General features: G+C 53.0%; 1 protein-coding gene across 3 annotated transcripts in view; it reads right to left on the bottom strand.

Annotated features, from left to right (window-relative positions):
• FOXP4 (forkhead box P4) overlaps positions 1–14,540 on the bottom strand; it is a 202,140-nt gene that overhangs the window by 50,492 nt on the left and 137,108 nt on the right. For 2 of the 3 annotated variants that reach the window (XM_030870782.3, XM_030870783.3), the window contains exon 1: positions 72–425. The exons of the other annotated variant lie outside the window; for it this stretch is intronic. The gene's annotated coding sequence lies outside the window, so the exon portion shown is untranslated. Of the gene's footprint in view, positions 1–71; positions 426–14,540 lie in introns of those variants that run through there. 3 annotated transcript variants of the gene reach the window in all.

Genomic DNA, 14,540 nt, shown 5'->3' with positions numbered 1-14,540 from the left:
GCGAGCGAGGGAGTTGGTCTGGTCGCCGGCCCAGCCCCCACCCGCGTCCCCGAGCTCGGCCAGCCACCTACCTGTCCGGCCCGGCCGCTCCGTGCGGGCTCCGGCCCGTCAACCCGCGCGGGGCATGGGGCTCGCTCCGGTCGCCGCCCGGGCCCGCCGCCGCCCGCTGGGACTGCCCCTCCGCGCCGCTCGGCGCCGCGCAGCTCCCGGGCGTCCTCCCTCCGCGCCGCGCCGGCCGGCCGCCGCGCGCCCTACCCTCGCCGGGGCATCGCACTTTGGGGGCAGCTCGGCTTGCTCCGGCTGTGCTCCTCCTTCCCGATCCTCCCGCGACGCTTGTTCGCTCGCTCGGGCGCCGGGGCTCCGGGACCCCGGCGTCCCCGCCCCCGGCCCAGCCCTGGTTCCGGCCCGGGCTCCTCCCCGCTGCGCCGCCGCCGCCTGCGCCGCGCCCTCCTCGCGGGCTGGGGGCTACGTCCCGGCCGCCGGCCGCACAGTCCGGTCCGCAGGGGCGGCCGGCTCCGGACTCCGAGGGGCTGCGACTGAGCCCGGGCAGCGAGTGGCTGCGAGCGGGCGGCGCGCGGGCGGGGCGGGAGGGGGCGGGGAGGAGGGGGACGGAGGGAGCGCGCGGAGAGCGAAGGAGGAGGGAGCGAGCGAGCGAGCAGCGGAGGGAGGGAGACCAACTTCTAGCGCTACCATAATTCACCTAAAGCAGGTGCAGCAACTTTCACCCTGCCCGGCAGCCAAGTCGTGAGCGAGAGGAGACCACGTGGACCAAACTTTAGGGGACGAAAAGATGGGGATCTGGGGAGAAGACGTAGGGCTGCGATCCTGTAAAAAGGGGGGGGAGGTGGAGAGACCCCAGGGATTCACACTGGCCTTGCGAATCCCTTGGCGCGCTTTGCAAACTCCAGCTTTTCCCTGGAGTCTGGAGGTACGGCCAAGCCCTGCTCCCACACGGTTCATTGGTTCCCGGCGGGCTGCGCCCTATGCAGGGAGTGGCCGGGGGGCCCAGAGCCCGGAGCCGGTGTCCTTCCTCCTCTCCCTTCTGCGCCCCACTGCGTGGGGCTGGGGGTGGGCTCTTGAACCGGGGGGTGGGGGAGGTGGGAAGGCTCCTTCTGGGCTTTGTGAACGGTCACCCCGGGCGCGCGCCGCCTCCCTCTCCGGAAGGGGAATTTCCCATAAAGTGCTCTGCGAACCGGTGAAGAAAGGGCCCAAAGCTGGACCCACGCGGGCAGAGCGGAGTGCAAAGTAGAAGCAATTATCCGGACAAATTAGATTGTAAACAAAACTCAACGTCTTTTGCCTGAGGGCGGGGTAGGGTGCGGGGAGGAATCGGAGGGATTGTGGCGGTAGCCAAGGTGTGTATTTGGGTCGGGAGGGGGAAGTCTGATGAGGAAAGGCCCCAGATCCAAGGGGGGAGGGCTGTGCTGGTAGCAGGCGCCCCACTCAGAGACCCGTGGAAGCCTGAATAAATCCTTCCCCCGCCTTCCACCCCCCAAAACATCTCCGGTCTGTTGCAGTGGGGAGGGGTGAGGGACACCTCAGGGGTTGTCAAGGAGTGCCCATGACCAAGGGAGGACCCAGCTGTGGGGGGAGGGCAGGAAGGCCGTGGCTCTAGAAGGCTCTCCTGCCCCAAATCACCCGAGGCAGGTGGAGACGGGCAGACACAGGATGATCCTGTGGAATGTGGGCTGGGGGTGCTTTAGGGATCGGAGCTTAGGGTATGCCAGGGCTGTGGCCTGGGGAGAGAGGATTTCTTGGAGGAGAAGCCTCTCCAATGGGGCTTGGAAGAAAAAGAGAGGAGGCTCCCCTTCGGGTTCTCCATCCCTTATTCCATCCCTTTTCTGTGGGTACAAATAGCCAGAAGGAGCTGTAATGTCAGTGCTATCTGTCCAGGTCTAGATCCTATGTATTGCCCTACACAGGGCAGGTGTGACGGGCATATTCAGCTTCTGCTGGAGTATTTCAAATAGCTAGTGTCAAATTGTTGGGAGGAGGACCCTAAGCACCGTTTATGTGGATACCACAGGGTCCTTTCCAGTGTAGCCAGAGCAGAAGCAATAAGAATAAAATAACCACAGCTAACCTTTGAGTCGTACCACATGCCAGGCATAGGACTCATTTCATCTTCACAGTAACCCTATAAGTAGATAGTACTATTACCTCCATTTTCCAAAAAGATTAAGTCACTGTCCAGGCTTACCCGGCTGGTAAGTGATGAAGCAGGATTTCAACCAGAGCTACTTCTGTGAGGCCTTTAAAGCAGTACTGCCTGCTTGTGGGTGACCTGAGGAGTATAGTTTGGGAGAAAGGAAGCCTTTGGTGGTGTGACTCTATTTATTTTCTATGGAGAGTCAGCGCTGGTGGGAGTCAGGGTGTGTGGACAGGCCTGGGCATGGCCTGGAGTTGGCAGGTTCTTGTGTAAGCCCGGCTGGATTATGACCACGCCATGCCCCTCAGGTCTCCTTTCCATCCATCCTACAGAGGCTTCAGGTCAGGTGAGAACTAGGGACTTTCAATACAAAGGAAGGAATGAGGTGACCTCCAGTGGGCTTCTCTGGCTGGCTGTCATGCCCACTGCATCCTTTACCATCACCTTCCTGCGGCAGCCCTCCATACCTCACACGTGGATTCATGTGCCCAAAGGGATTTCCCTAGGAAATGCTTTGGCTTTCATTTCAGCTTACCCTCATCTCCAGGCCAGTTCAGTTCCCAGCACCCTGTGAGTCACAGTGGGGGGCCCAAGGGAGGCAAAGGATCCTGTCTGGGCCTCACCTAAAGGGCATTTTAATGAGGAAGCAAAGCCTCAACGGGGAGAAGTCTCACAAACAGAATGTTGAGCATAAAACCAAAGAAAGATACAGAGCACACACCCCAAAATTAAAGCAGCCAGTCCAAAGCCCTTCCTTCTGATGCAGGACCTCTAGGAAAAGGTTCAAAAAAGTGGCCCTTGGCTCCTGAACCAGAGTGCCTGGGAACAGGCAGGAGGGTCCTCTTTCTGTCCTTGTTCCTTCAAAAGGTCTAGGCTGTGGTGTGGCAAGAACCGGGACCCATGGCCTGTCCTACTATGGAGGCCGTGGTTGAGAGCACAGAGACTGGAGTGAGACAGCCTAGGGTTGAACTTCAGTGTCTGTCACTTACCAACTGTGTGATCCGGGCAAGTTACAGGATGGAGCCAGTCTCCTCATCCACGACATTGGGAGAATGCCTCCTGGGGGGTTGGGAGGGTGACATGAAAAAGCCTGGGCAAAGCATCTAGCTCTGTGACCTGTTCATCAGATACTTTCCATAAACACTCATTTTCCGTTTTGTGAGCTCCAGTTTCCTCACCTAAAAGTGAGAATACCGACTTCACAAAACTGCAAAGCATACATACATCTGCAGCTGATACTTAGTAAGCGCCTGCGGTGTGTCAGGTACTTGATTCACGTGCTATTTGGCTGCATCGCCCCTGGCATAGAGGCTTTTCTCATTTTACAGTGAGGTACTCAAGCTCAGAGAGGTGAGGCAACTTGCCCCAGGTCACACAGCTAGAAGATGGTACAGCAAGGACTAACTCACAGGTCTTCCTGCTCTGAAGAGTTGCCCTTTCCCAGGGTCAGCTGCCTCCCTGTTGTGGGGATGCAGTGGGTTAGTGGGTGAGCTTGTTCTTAGTACCAGGCCTAGCACGGGGTGTGTGTGTATGTCCAGAAACATTCGTCAGTCCTTTTATTCTCACAGTCCCAACACATCTAGACCCAGGTATTTTATGTTTCCAGTCATCCGATTGCTTGAATTTTACTTCTTTTCCCTCTTCAAACCCGTTTTTTAAGGGAATTCCCTGGTGGTCCAGTGGTTAAGACTCAGTGCTTTCACTGCCATGGGCCTGGTTCCATCCCTGGTCGGGAAACTAAGATTCCACAAGCCCCGTGGTGTGGCCAAAAAAAAAAAAAAAGTCAAAAAAACCAAACCGTTTTTTAGTTAATTAAGGAATAAAACTTTTCCAGCATGATGTAGTGTCTCAACACCTAAGTATATACTAACAGAAATGCATAATGTGTTCACCAAAAGACAGACACTAGAATGGTCTTAGCGGCCATTCCACAAATAACCATCAACAGTGGAATGGGTGAATAAATGCTGGTATTCTCATGCATGGGCTAGTGCTTGGTAATGAGAATGAACAGGCCATTGCCACACAGCAACAGAGAGAAGTCGCACAAACAGAATGTTGAGCATAAAAGCCAGTCGTGAGAGAGAAATTCCACCTATCTGAAATTCAAAAATCGGTCGAATAAAATCGAGGTGTTAGAACTCCGGAGAGTGGCTACTCTAGGCAGGCGAGTAAGTAGGGGTTGTTGGGGGACTGGGAATGTTCTGTAGTTTTTGAATTGGGGATTTGGTTACGTGAGTGTGTTCACTTTGTGACAATTGAGCTGGCGTACCCTTATGATCTGTGCACCTTTCTTTATGCTTTCAAAAAAAAAAAGCCTACAAATTGTTGCTGATAAAGTCAAGAACCTTCCATATCCTTCCCTCCCTTTCTCCATCCTTCCTTTGCCAGAGGTAGCCAGTTTCCAGAAGCTGGGAGGTAGCCTTCCCAAGTAAGTTTTACGCTCTTAAACATTTAGTGTGGCTCGGGGGTCTCGAAATTTTAAATAAAAACTATCCTTCTGCTGCTTGCTTTCACGATTTATTGGTGGTATCATTTACTAAATTTCATGTTGCTGACATTAATCAGGTTTGCTATGTGCATCTCTAGGTCATTCATTGAAAAGGCTTGCGTTCTGTCACATCAGTTCACTGCCATTTCTTGACCCAGCCTCCCAGTGATGGACGGTTGGGTTGTTTCCAATGTTTGGCTATTGTGGTCACACGGCAGTGGGCTTCCTTCTGAGCAGCGTCTCTCCACCCAGCCACCCAGGGCCTTCTGCTTCTCTCTCCTCCTTTGCCTCCTGACCAGTCAAGCTGACCCCCTTTCCTTTTGTGGTTCCTCCACTCTGGCATCTTCTCTCCTCCCCATCTCCCAGCTGCCCCTCCCCACCCTGCTTCCCAACCTTTCTGACTCAGAAAGACCGAGGATCTGTGCTGGGTGGAGGTGGGGGAGGGATGGAAGGGGGTAGCCTCTTTCTTTGCCACAAAGGACCCTGTTCTCCAAGATAAATGACGATTTTAACAAAGAAATATTTCATTAAGGGTTGGTATCTTAATGAACTGTGCCAGGAACCTCTAAGGCACTCTCCAGACTCTCCCCCTTTTTAAGGGGGGCTCCTACTCTTGAGGGGAGGCTTATCAGTTTACCATATTGCCCTGAGTAGAGGACCATGCAGTGTGGAGAGCTGTCCCTGGGGGCTGTGGAGGAGGGGAGGGCACCCAGGCCTGGGGGTGGGGCCTGGTTACCCCTCTTGGTGGCAGGGGCTGGGCCCTGGGAGATGTTTACAGACCTCACTTTTAGGGCCTCAGAGACTCAGGCCTTGTCCACGGGGTGGTGGGCATGGGACTCCAGGCTGATTGGTGGAAAATCATTCATTAAGGATCGGGAAATGAACACTAACCTGACAAGCAGTGAACAATTTTCCATCCATTAGAACACAGTGTCTTTGGGTAAAATGAGACCCCCTCCGTGGAGGGATTTCCGAGCAAGGAGAGAGCAGGACACAGGCTGGGATAGGCCAAGAGAGCAGACTCGGCACCCTTTCCCTATCCCATGCATCACACCCAGCCATTCACCGAGGGGGCAGGGGGAGGCCGTGCCCAGGGACAAGGAAAGGCCAAGCAGGGGCACAGAGAGGAGAGCCCCTTCTCCCTTCATGCGGTTCAGCCTTCAAGAGCTACCCGAAGTCATCCTTCCTCAGAAACACGCTTGGATTTAAATCCCAGTTCTGTCGCTTTCTAGCTTGAAACCCTGAAGCAGGAGGGCTTAATCTCAGTTTCTTCAATGGCAGAAGAGGGAGAAAGATGAGGGTCCAGCAGAGGTGGTGAGTGAGTGAGTGTAACACCTGTAGGGTTCTTCCCCTGGCGAGGCATCTCCTAGCTCAGAGCCATGATCATTATCTCTTGATGCTCCAGCCCACTTCCACCTCTTTCCGGCTCCTTCTTAGCTGGCTGGTGTTGATTTTACAATGTGTTGTTGGCTAACTTTTATTTCATAAGCGCCAAGTCACTTTTAATACATTGTATTGTTTGTTCACTGTTTAACCACGTATGCCTCATCTCTCTAACTAGATAATAAACTGAAGTCGGGGCCCATGATTTTAGTCATTTTGGGATTTCCTCTTGCAGCCCAGTGTGCTTTGCACAGTAAATGCATGTTGAATCGGTTTGATTGTAATTTGATGCTTAGTTAAAAAAAATAGCCTGACACCTCAGGGCAGGTTGGTGCCCTGCAGGTAACAGTGAGGGGGGCTGGGGGGGCGGAGTGCGGAGTTTTAGGAGCTCTGCAGTAAAACTGTGTCTTCAGTGATTGGAGGGAAAGAGCTGGGGGTCAAGGTGGGGACTTGGATGGAAAATGGGACAAGGCAGCACCCTCACTCCCTCGGGGCTGCCGCCTCCTGCCAGAGGGCTGTGCCCCCCATTCTTCTCATGACTGCTCCCTGCACGTTTTCTGCTTGTCCACGGGGGATACCTTCAGAGCTCTGCGCTCAACAAGGGAAGCGTTCCTTCCTCAGGGAACCTGGAAGGCCTGCGTTTTGGGGTCTCGGCCAGTGGCACTGGAGGGTGAGGTGGGATGTGAAGGAGGAAAGTCAAAGCCAAGGTGGCCTCACACTGGAAATAGCTACCACCTATTGAGCACCTGCTGTATACCAGGCACTTCTCATATGTATCTCTGATCTCCACAGTAGTCCTAATGTTTGATTCTTTTGTTTGTTTATTTTTAAAGAGAAGGCAGTGCCCGAAATGGCAGAGGCAATCGAGGTAGGGTGGATATAAGGGGAGAGAAGAGAGAGTCTTTATGTGTCTCTGATTGTGTGTGGTGTCTGGCAAGGCCTGTGGAGTGGGGCTCACACATTTCCTGGGCTCCTTCACACTGGTTTGAGTCCGTTCCGTGCTGGGCCTGGACTCCAGCGCCCACCTCCTTCCCAGTTCTCCTGCACCCTCTCTTCTTTCTGGCCTTCTCTCTTCCAGATCCCTCTGCCCTTGACCCCTGGCCCTCCAGCCCCAAAGACCTCTCTCATGGTTGCTGGGTAGCAGGAAGTCCCTGGAACCAGGCATCTGAAGGCTGGAGTGAGGCTGGATCTTGATTAGAGAAGAACCAACTGTTAAGCACTCTTCATTCATGACGTCATTTCATGACGTCATTTCACCTCCCACCAGCCCTCTGAGATGATATAGCAGATGCTGTGAGTGCCCTGTCTGTGTGCCCTCAACCTGACCACTTATACCCCTAAGGCTTCCAATCACCTACCTGCCTATCTTTGCCTGGGGGCTTCCTCTGGGCATTGGACTCTGCTTTGTCACTATTGGGAGACCAGAAGTGCTGGGGAATTAACACCATCCAGGAGAGCCCCGCACCCATGACTGATGAGCATTGGTGTGTAAATAATTGAGGTGTGTGCTCTCCATGCGCTCACAGGGTTTCCCCAGCAGGACTGAGCCACCCAAGGGCCAGCTTGATAACCAACTCGATCTCTTTCCTTCCTTCCCTTATCTTATTTCCCCACTTCTCTCCTGGTGTTTCCTTTACCTCCTCCATCAACCATGTGTACTGGAATCGTTGTCTCAGGGCCTGCTTCTGGAGGAACCCAGCCTAAGTCAGGTGGGTACCGTTCTCATCCTCATTTTACAGATGACAAGACCAAAGCTCCGGGACGTTGAAACTCACACACAGTTCCACAATTATGTAAGCGAAGTACCTGCATTCACACCCTGGCTTGTTAGACAGCAGAATGTCCACTCCATCGCTCTCCCGGACGCCTTCTCGAAGGCCCTTCCCCCTCTGCCCCCAGAGTCTTGTTCAAGGCCATTGCCCCTGGTTTCCTGCCTTGAGAGGTGAGAGATGAAGAGCAGGGTGGGTCGGGTGTACACTGGCCGGAAGTGGGGAGTGTTTACAGGTCACCCAGCTCTCTCCACCTCCCCGTGGGTCCCAGGCCAGGAGTCAGAGCCAGTTCTTGGATCTCAGACAGAAAGAGAAGCAATGACCACCCACAGGACTGGACATAGGATGAACAGAAAAAAGTGAATGCTACTCGGAGTGCTGGAGAAGGAGAGGACAGAGTCAGGGGTACCCGGAGGGATGGACTTGGGGCTGAGGAAGCTCTCCAAGCCTTTGCGTTATACGAGGGCCTGTGATCAGACTTCCCCGCGTGCAGCCAGGGCGAGAGCTAGGAGAGGATTTCTTGATAGTGGAGTTTGCTCAGACTTGGGCTCTGGAAAGTCCCCTTCTGGGAACCTCAGGCCCAGGGGAGAAATCGGCCAGCATCTTCTATGAGTGTGGAGGTGGGCACAGCGTGGGGATGACCTGACCCCCTCAAAGACAAAAGTTACACGGAGAGAACATCTTGCCATTTTCTACTTGGTTGGTTTTCACGACATCCTTGACTTAGTTTATGTTCTCTCAGAAGCAGACTCTGACGCAAGGATTCAAGCATGAGTTGGGAGTGGGAAAGTGGGGGGCTGGGCGGGGGTGTGGGTGGGCGGGAGGCCCACATAGGGAGTGTTAGCATGTACTGTGAGTGAGAGGGGCGCAGGCCTGCTGGCGAACCCCGGAATATGTTTGAGGCATGCCTCAAGTTGTCCATATGATGGGGGCAAGGAAGCTGGGGTATTTATCCACCAACTCCCTCTTTGCCATTGGTGGAGGGCTGCTTCCAGGCACATTAACTCTCCAGCGCTTCCAGCTTGTCCTGAGTCTAGCCAAGGGCATCTCCATGGCCAGAGGAAAAAAAAAAAAAGAAAAAGAAAAAAAAAAGAACCCTCAGGCAAAGGGTAGGTGTTGGCAGTAAGCAGCCTTCTCCGTTTGGAGGTAAGTGCCGAGAGGCATAGGCAGAACGCCAGCACCTGCCACACTCTGCCGTCCTCCTTGACTTCTCCTTTCCACGTGCCCTTGTGAGCTTGTGTCATCTCCCTCTTAAACGCTTCGGGTTCCCAAGCCTTCAGCCTTGACCCATGGCTCTCCTCAAGCTACATGTCCTCTTGGACAATCCCATGTACTCTCATGGGTTTAACTAGCATCTGTGAGTTGGTCCAAGTACCATCACTTTCTTGGACCTCGCTCCCACCCCCATGTCTGTGACCCTCCAGTGATGGCATAGCTAACATGTCCCAGACCCAAGTCATTCAATATCATCTGTATCCAAAGACGTGCCCCAGCTCTGCCCTTTCTCCTCAGTGTGGCATCACGATCCACCCAGTCATGTAGAAACTATTGGAAGTCGCCCTTGACTCTCCCTAGCCCTTTCTTTCACATCCAATCAGTCACCAAGTCCCGTGGATGTGGTTTCTAAAATATTTCTCAGTTATTCCCTCCTCTCCATCCCCATTCCTACTGCCGTTGGCTGGACCCGCATCATCTTCTACCCGGGTTATTCCAGTAGCCTCCTAACTGACTCCCATTTCCAACCTGATCCCCTCCCCGTACCTCCTTCCAGTCCATCCTCCACAGTGGTCAAAGAGTTCCACCTACAGTGCCAACTTGAACTTGTCATGCTTTGTTCAAGACCCATTCCCACAGGGCCAATTTCAAGTATGCCGGTCTGGTACACAGAGCACAAGGTATCCTTTCTTGAACCTTCGATTCCATCCCTGGCCACTCCCAGCTCTGCCGCTTCCGTCTTTTGGTGTGTGCTGTGCTTTTTCCTCTCATGCGGTGTCCTCTGCTTGGAATACCTGTTCTTCCACTTGCTTTCACAGTTGACTCGAAGACCCAGCTTAGATGACACCTCTCCTCAGAAGTTTTCCTTGAATGTTCCGAGCTGGGTTAGGCACTCTTCTTTTGTGCTCTTGTATTGGTGCAAGCATCAAAAAATTCACTGCAAATGGACTTAAATAACAATAGTAATAGATTGACTTGTGTAACTGAAACATCAAGGGGTAGGGCTTGCTACAGGTGATGTGTGATCTAGGGGCTTAAAAAAATGATGCCGTTGCGGTCTCTGCATTGCTAACTCTGCCTTACCCTGGGTGGACTTCAGAGTCCTTGGAGGCAGTCCTATAGCTTCAGACTCACATTCTGCCCAGTTCAGTCCAATGAACTGTTCAAGCAAATGCTGGCTTGTTGGGACCTGTCTAGGGATTTGCTTGCCCCTCTCCAGACCAATCAGAATGTCCAAGGGCTTAGGACGTTTTACTTCAGCAGTTGGCAAACTCTGGCCAACTTATTTCTGTAATGGCAGAGTTCAGTAGTGGAGGCAAAAGACCAGCAAACTTGTTTTGTAAAGGGATAGATAGTACATGTTTTAGGCTTTGTGGGCTGAGGCAAGATCAAGGATATTATGTAGCGACAAGAGATATTATGCATAACAAGACAGAAAACAAATTTCCACAAAATTTTTATTGATGGAATTACAATAATAATTGAGTACATTTTTTTTTGGTAATAAAAGGTCTACTAATGAGAAGAATGGGATTTTTTTGGTAAGGGTGGGAGGGATAACATTTTGCTTAATTGGAGTTCAAAGTTAATGCTCCTTGCCATCAGATCGATGACAAATGTTCATCTATAAAAATTATTCTTAAAAAAAATAAAATTATTCTTGGCACTTCCTGGTGGTCCAGTGGTTAAGACTCTGCGTTCCCAATGCAGGGGGCCTGGGTTTGATCCCTGGTCGGGGAACGAGATCCCTCACGCATGCTGCAGTTAAGAAGCCCAACTGAGAGTCCTCATGCTGCAACTCAGAAGTCCGCATGCCGCAACTAATGACCCCCATGCCGCAATGAAGATCCTGAGTCTTGGTACAGCCAAAATAAATAAATAAATATCTTTAAAAAATTATTCTTAGTTCACAGACCATACAATAACAGGCAGGATTTGGTCCGGGGGCCATAGTTTGCAGACTCCTCCCCTGAATTATATCAAACCATTATCAAGCTAAGGGAAGAGACTGTGGGAAGCTGGAGAAGGAGACGGCAAACCACCCTGATGGTGGAGATGATATCAGTTCCAGAGGGCCTTGGATGTGGAGCTGCCTTTGTGACACACCATTCAGAGTCAGGCTGTGGGGGCATTTTATCAGACATGTCTTTATAAGACAAACTCACGTCCATTAGGCCTCCTAATCCTGACGCCATCCCTGTAACATAGGCAGGGCAAGGGTGGTTGTACCCTTTTTACAGAGGGGAAAAGAGGCTCAGAGAAAAGTGACTTGTCTGAGGTTTCCCAGCAAGGCCTCTCTGGGATATGTTTGAGGATATTCTAAGGCATGGGCTTTGGGACGTGTGCTTTGCTGAGTGAGTAATTGAACAGTTTTGGCATCCCCTGGTTGGAGGGCAGAGGCTGGGCCAGCAGGAGTAAAGGCTGGTCTGGACATGTCCTAGGAGGCTAGGTCTGTGGCAGGCTCTGTGATATCCAGTGGTCCACTGGGATGGGCGTGGTCAACACAGGTGCTCAGGAACCCAGCTCTGTTTCAAGAACATCTGGGCTTAGGTCTGTCTCCCAAGCAGGACAGGTGGTACCAGCTCAGTACCCCTGAGTTAGGCTTCAGGTAAGAATGCCCGGGACACAAACAACGAATTTGACCCCTCACCTTATGGCCTCCAGCCTCCAGGTCTGGCCTCATCTCAGTCCCTGATGAGCGCTCTCATCCTGCGGGCCAGGGTGGGGTTTATAGATTTTGGTTTTGGCCGTACTACAGAGGATGTGGGATCTTAGTTCCCTGACCAGGGATCGAACCTGCGCCCCCTGCATTGGAAGCACAGTCTTAACCACTGGACATCCCAGGAAATCCCTAGGGTGGAGTTTAAACTTTGATGTTGGGATGACCCCAGGGTGGGGGCAGGTTGTGGGCAGCCCTCAGCAGGACTGTCTCAGCCCTCCTCCAGGGCTGACCTGGCCTCAGGCAGGGCTGCCCAAGGTCACAGAAGGGTCTGGGGGTGGGCAGAGGCAGCCAGAGGTGAAGGATGGTTGCTGGGGTCTTTTCCAGGATGATGATATAGGGATACCAAGTGTGTGAGCGCAGGTACAAACACACACACACTGATCTCACAGACTTATTTACGCACTCCCATAGGCAGATGGTCACACCTACGCCTATCTTCACTACCAGGATCTCACATACACACACACACTCCAATGGTTTCCTACACTTATTTACACACACCCAAGCTCACACCCCACGTTCATACACACCAGTATTAGTTTCCTAGGGCTGCTGTAACAAAGTGCCACACACTGGGTGGTTGAAAACAACAGAACTTGGTTATTGTCTCACTGTTTGGGAGTCTAGAGGCGCAAAACCAAGGTTCTGTCTGAGACCTGTAGGGTGGATCCTTCCTTGCTACCTGCTAACTTCTGACAGCCTCAGGCATTCCTTGGCTTGGAGGTGCCTCGCTCCAATCTCTGCCTCCATCTTCACGTGGACATGTGTTTCTGTGTTTCCACATGGACATCTTTTTTTTCCTTTTTTTTAAAACCTCTTTATTGGGGTATAATTGCTTTACAATGGTGTATTAGTTTCTGCCGTATAACAAAGTGAATCAGCCATACATATACATATATCCCCATGTCCCCTCCCTCTTGCGTCTCCCTCCCACCCTCGCTATCCCACCCCTCCAGGTGGACACAAAGCACCGAGCTGATCTCCCTGTGCTATGCGGCTGCTTCCCACTAGCTGTCTGTTTTACATTTGGTGGTGTATATATGTCCACGCCACTCTCTCACTTCATCCCAGCTTGGCCTTCCCCCTCCCCACGTCCTCAAGTCCATTCTCCACGTCTGTGTCTTCCATACGGACATCTTTTTATCAGGACACTAGTCATTGTGTGAGGGGCCAGCTTACTCCAGTACAGCCTCATCTGAACTGATTACACGTGCAATGACCCTATGTCCAAGTAAGGTCATATTCTGTGGTACTGGGAGTTAGGACTTCAGTGTATCTTTTTGGGCAGGGACACATTTGACCCTTGACAACACCTTATGGCCATAAAAATCTCACATGTGCCTATCATACTCCCACAGTGACACGCAGATGTATACACTCAAAGTCACACAGACACATGTTCACACGTTCTTGTAGTCACAAAATCGCACATACCGACATATGCCACCAGGATCACACACCCACACCCACACGTACGCTCACAGACACTCCCTCTCCTTCAGTCTCCCCGTCTTACACACGGCACCGCACCCGTCACAGTGACTCCTTCACATGCCCGCGTGCCCCAGCCTGTCTCCCACACATCGTCCCCCTCACCCCTGCCACGCTCAGAGCCCACCCCGTGAGGGTCATGCTCGAGGCCCACACTTGGCTTGTACCTCTCACACCCTCTCCACCCACAGTCCCTCCCCTTCTGACTCCTTCTCCATCCAGCCCACCGGATGCCCAAGCTACCCTCAGGGCGGGGAGGCAGCAGCCAGCCTGGAGGGCACCCTGCCCCACCCCAGCCGTGGCACCAGGTGAAGAGCCCCTTGATGGCTGGGATGAGGCGCCTCCCACAAGCCTTCTCCATCGTAGACTCCCACTCTTCCTTCCCTGCGGCGGACAGACAGATGGACACATGCACACGCGCTCTCACGCTCACCCCCGCGCCCCTCTGGCAGCCCCACGGCAGCAGTCTGTTCCTCATTATGGGCCAATGCGCCTGTTTACTCACCCAGCTGGATATGGTTAGAGAGTGATAAATAATGAAAGAGAAAACAGGCTTTTCCCCTCTGTGGCTTCTATTTATGTAACATGTGTCACAGCTCACTCACAGACTTTGTTTCGGAGCTGGTTGCAGGAAACAGTTTATTTTTTCCGGACAGTGGCTTGGGAGGCGGGGTGGGGGGCCGGGGTTTGGGTTTCTGATCTCACGCCCATGGGAGTTTCGGGATCTGGTTCCCAGAGTCCTCTTCCTCTGGTGCCTCCCCTCCCTGGCTCCCCCCGACAGCGACAGCTCTGGGGCAGACATCACAGTTCAAGGCTGCCTTAGAACCGGGTTTTCTGACTCCACCGATCTCGAAGGAGTCGGGGTGGTTGGGGCCCCCTCCCAGCTGCCCGTGAAACCCCTCAAACAGAGGGGCTTGTTTTAAGAGCCTCACAGCTCGAGGCCAGGACTCCCTGAGAGGAGTAGGTGCAACAAGGGGCTTCCCAGGTAGCCTGCACCTGTAAGGCGGGACGGAGCAAAGGGATTCCTTCTATAAAATATGAATAATAGATCCACGCCTTGTGTCCACGTAGCACTTTCGCGTCCGTGGTCTCAGCTGTTCCTTCCCAGGTGCGAGATTGAGGAACAGGGATCGGGGGGACTGGCTTTGGTCTGCTCAGCTGGTTGTGAAGAGCCAGGACTTCAAACTCACCCATCCCACTGTCCCTCCTCTCCCAGGGCGCCTCCCTCAGAGGAGTTCTGGTCAACTTAACATACACTAAGGCAGGTGGGAGTAGTTACAAGGGTGTGGGGACTTGGAATGCAGGGGATATGAGTTGTCA

Source organism: Globicephala melas, chromosome 11 (assembly GCF_963455315.2).
Source record: "Globicephala melas chromosome 11, mGloMel1.2, whole genome shotgun sequence".
Classification (NCBI taxonomy): Eukaryota; Metazoa; Chordata; class Mammalia; order Artiodactyla; family Delphinidae; genus Globicephala; species Globicephala melas.
Note: the sequence above shows the minus strand (reverse complement) of the source record. Positions and strands in the feature narration are given on the sequence as shown.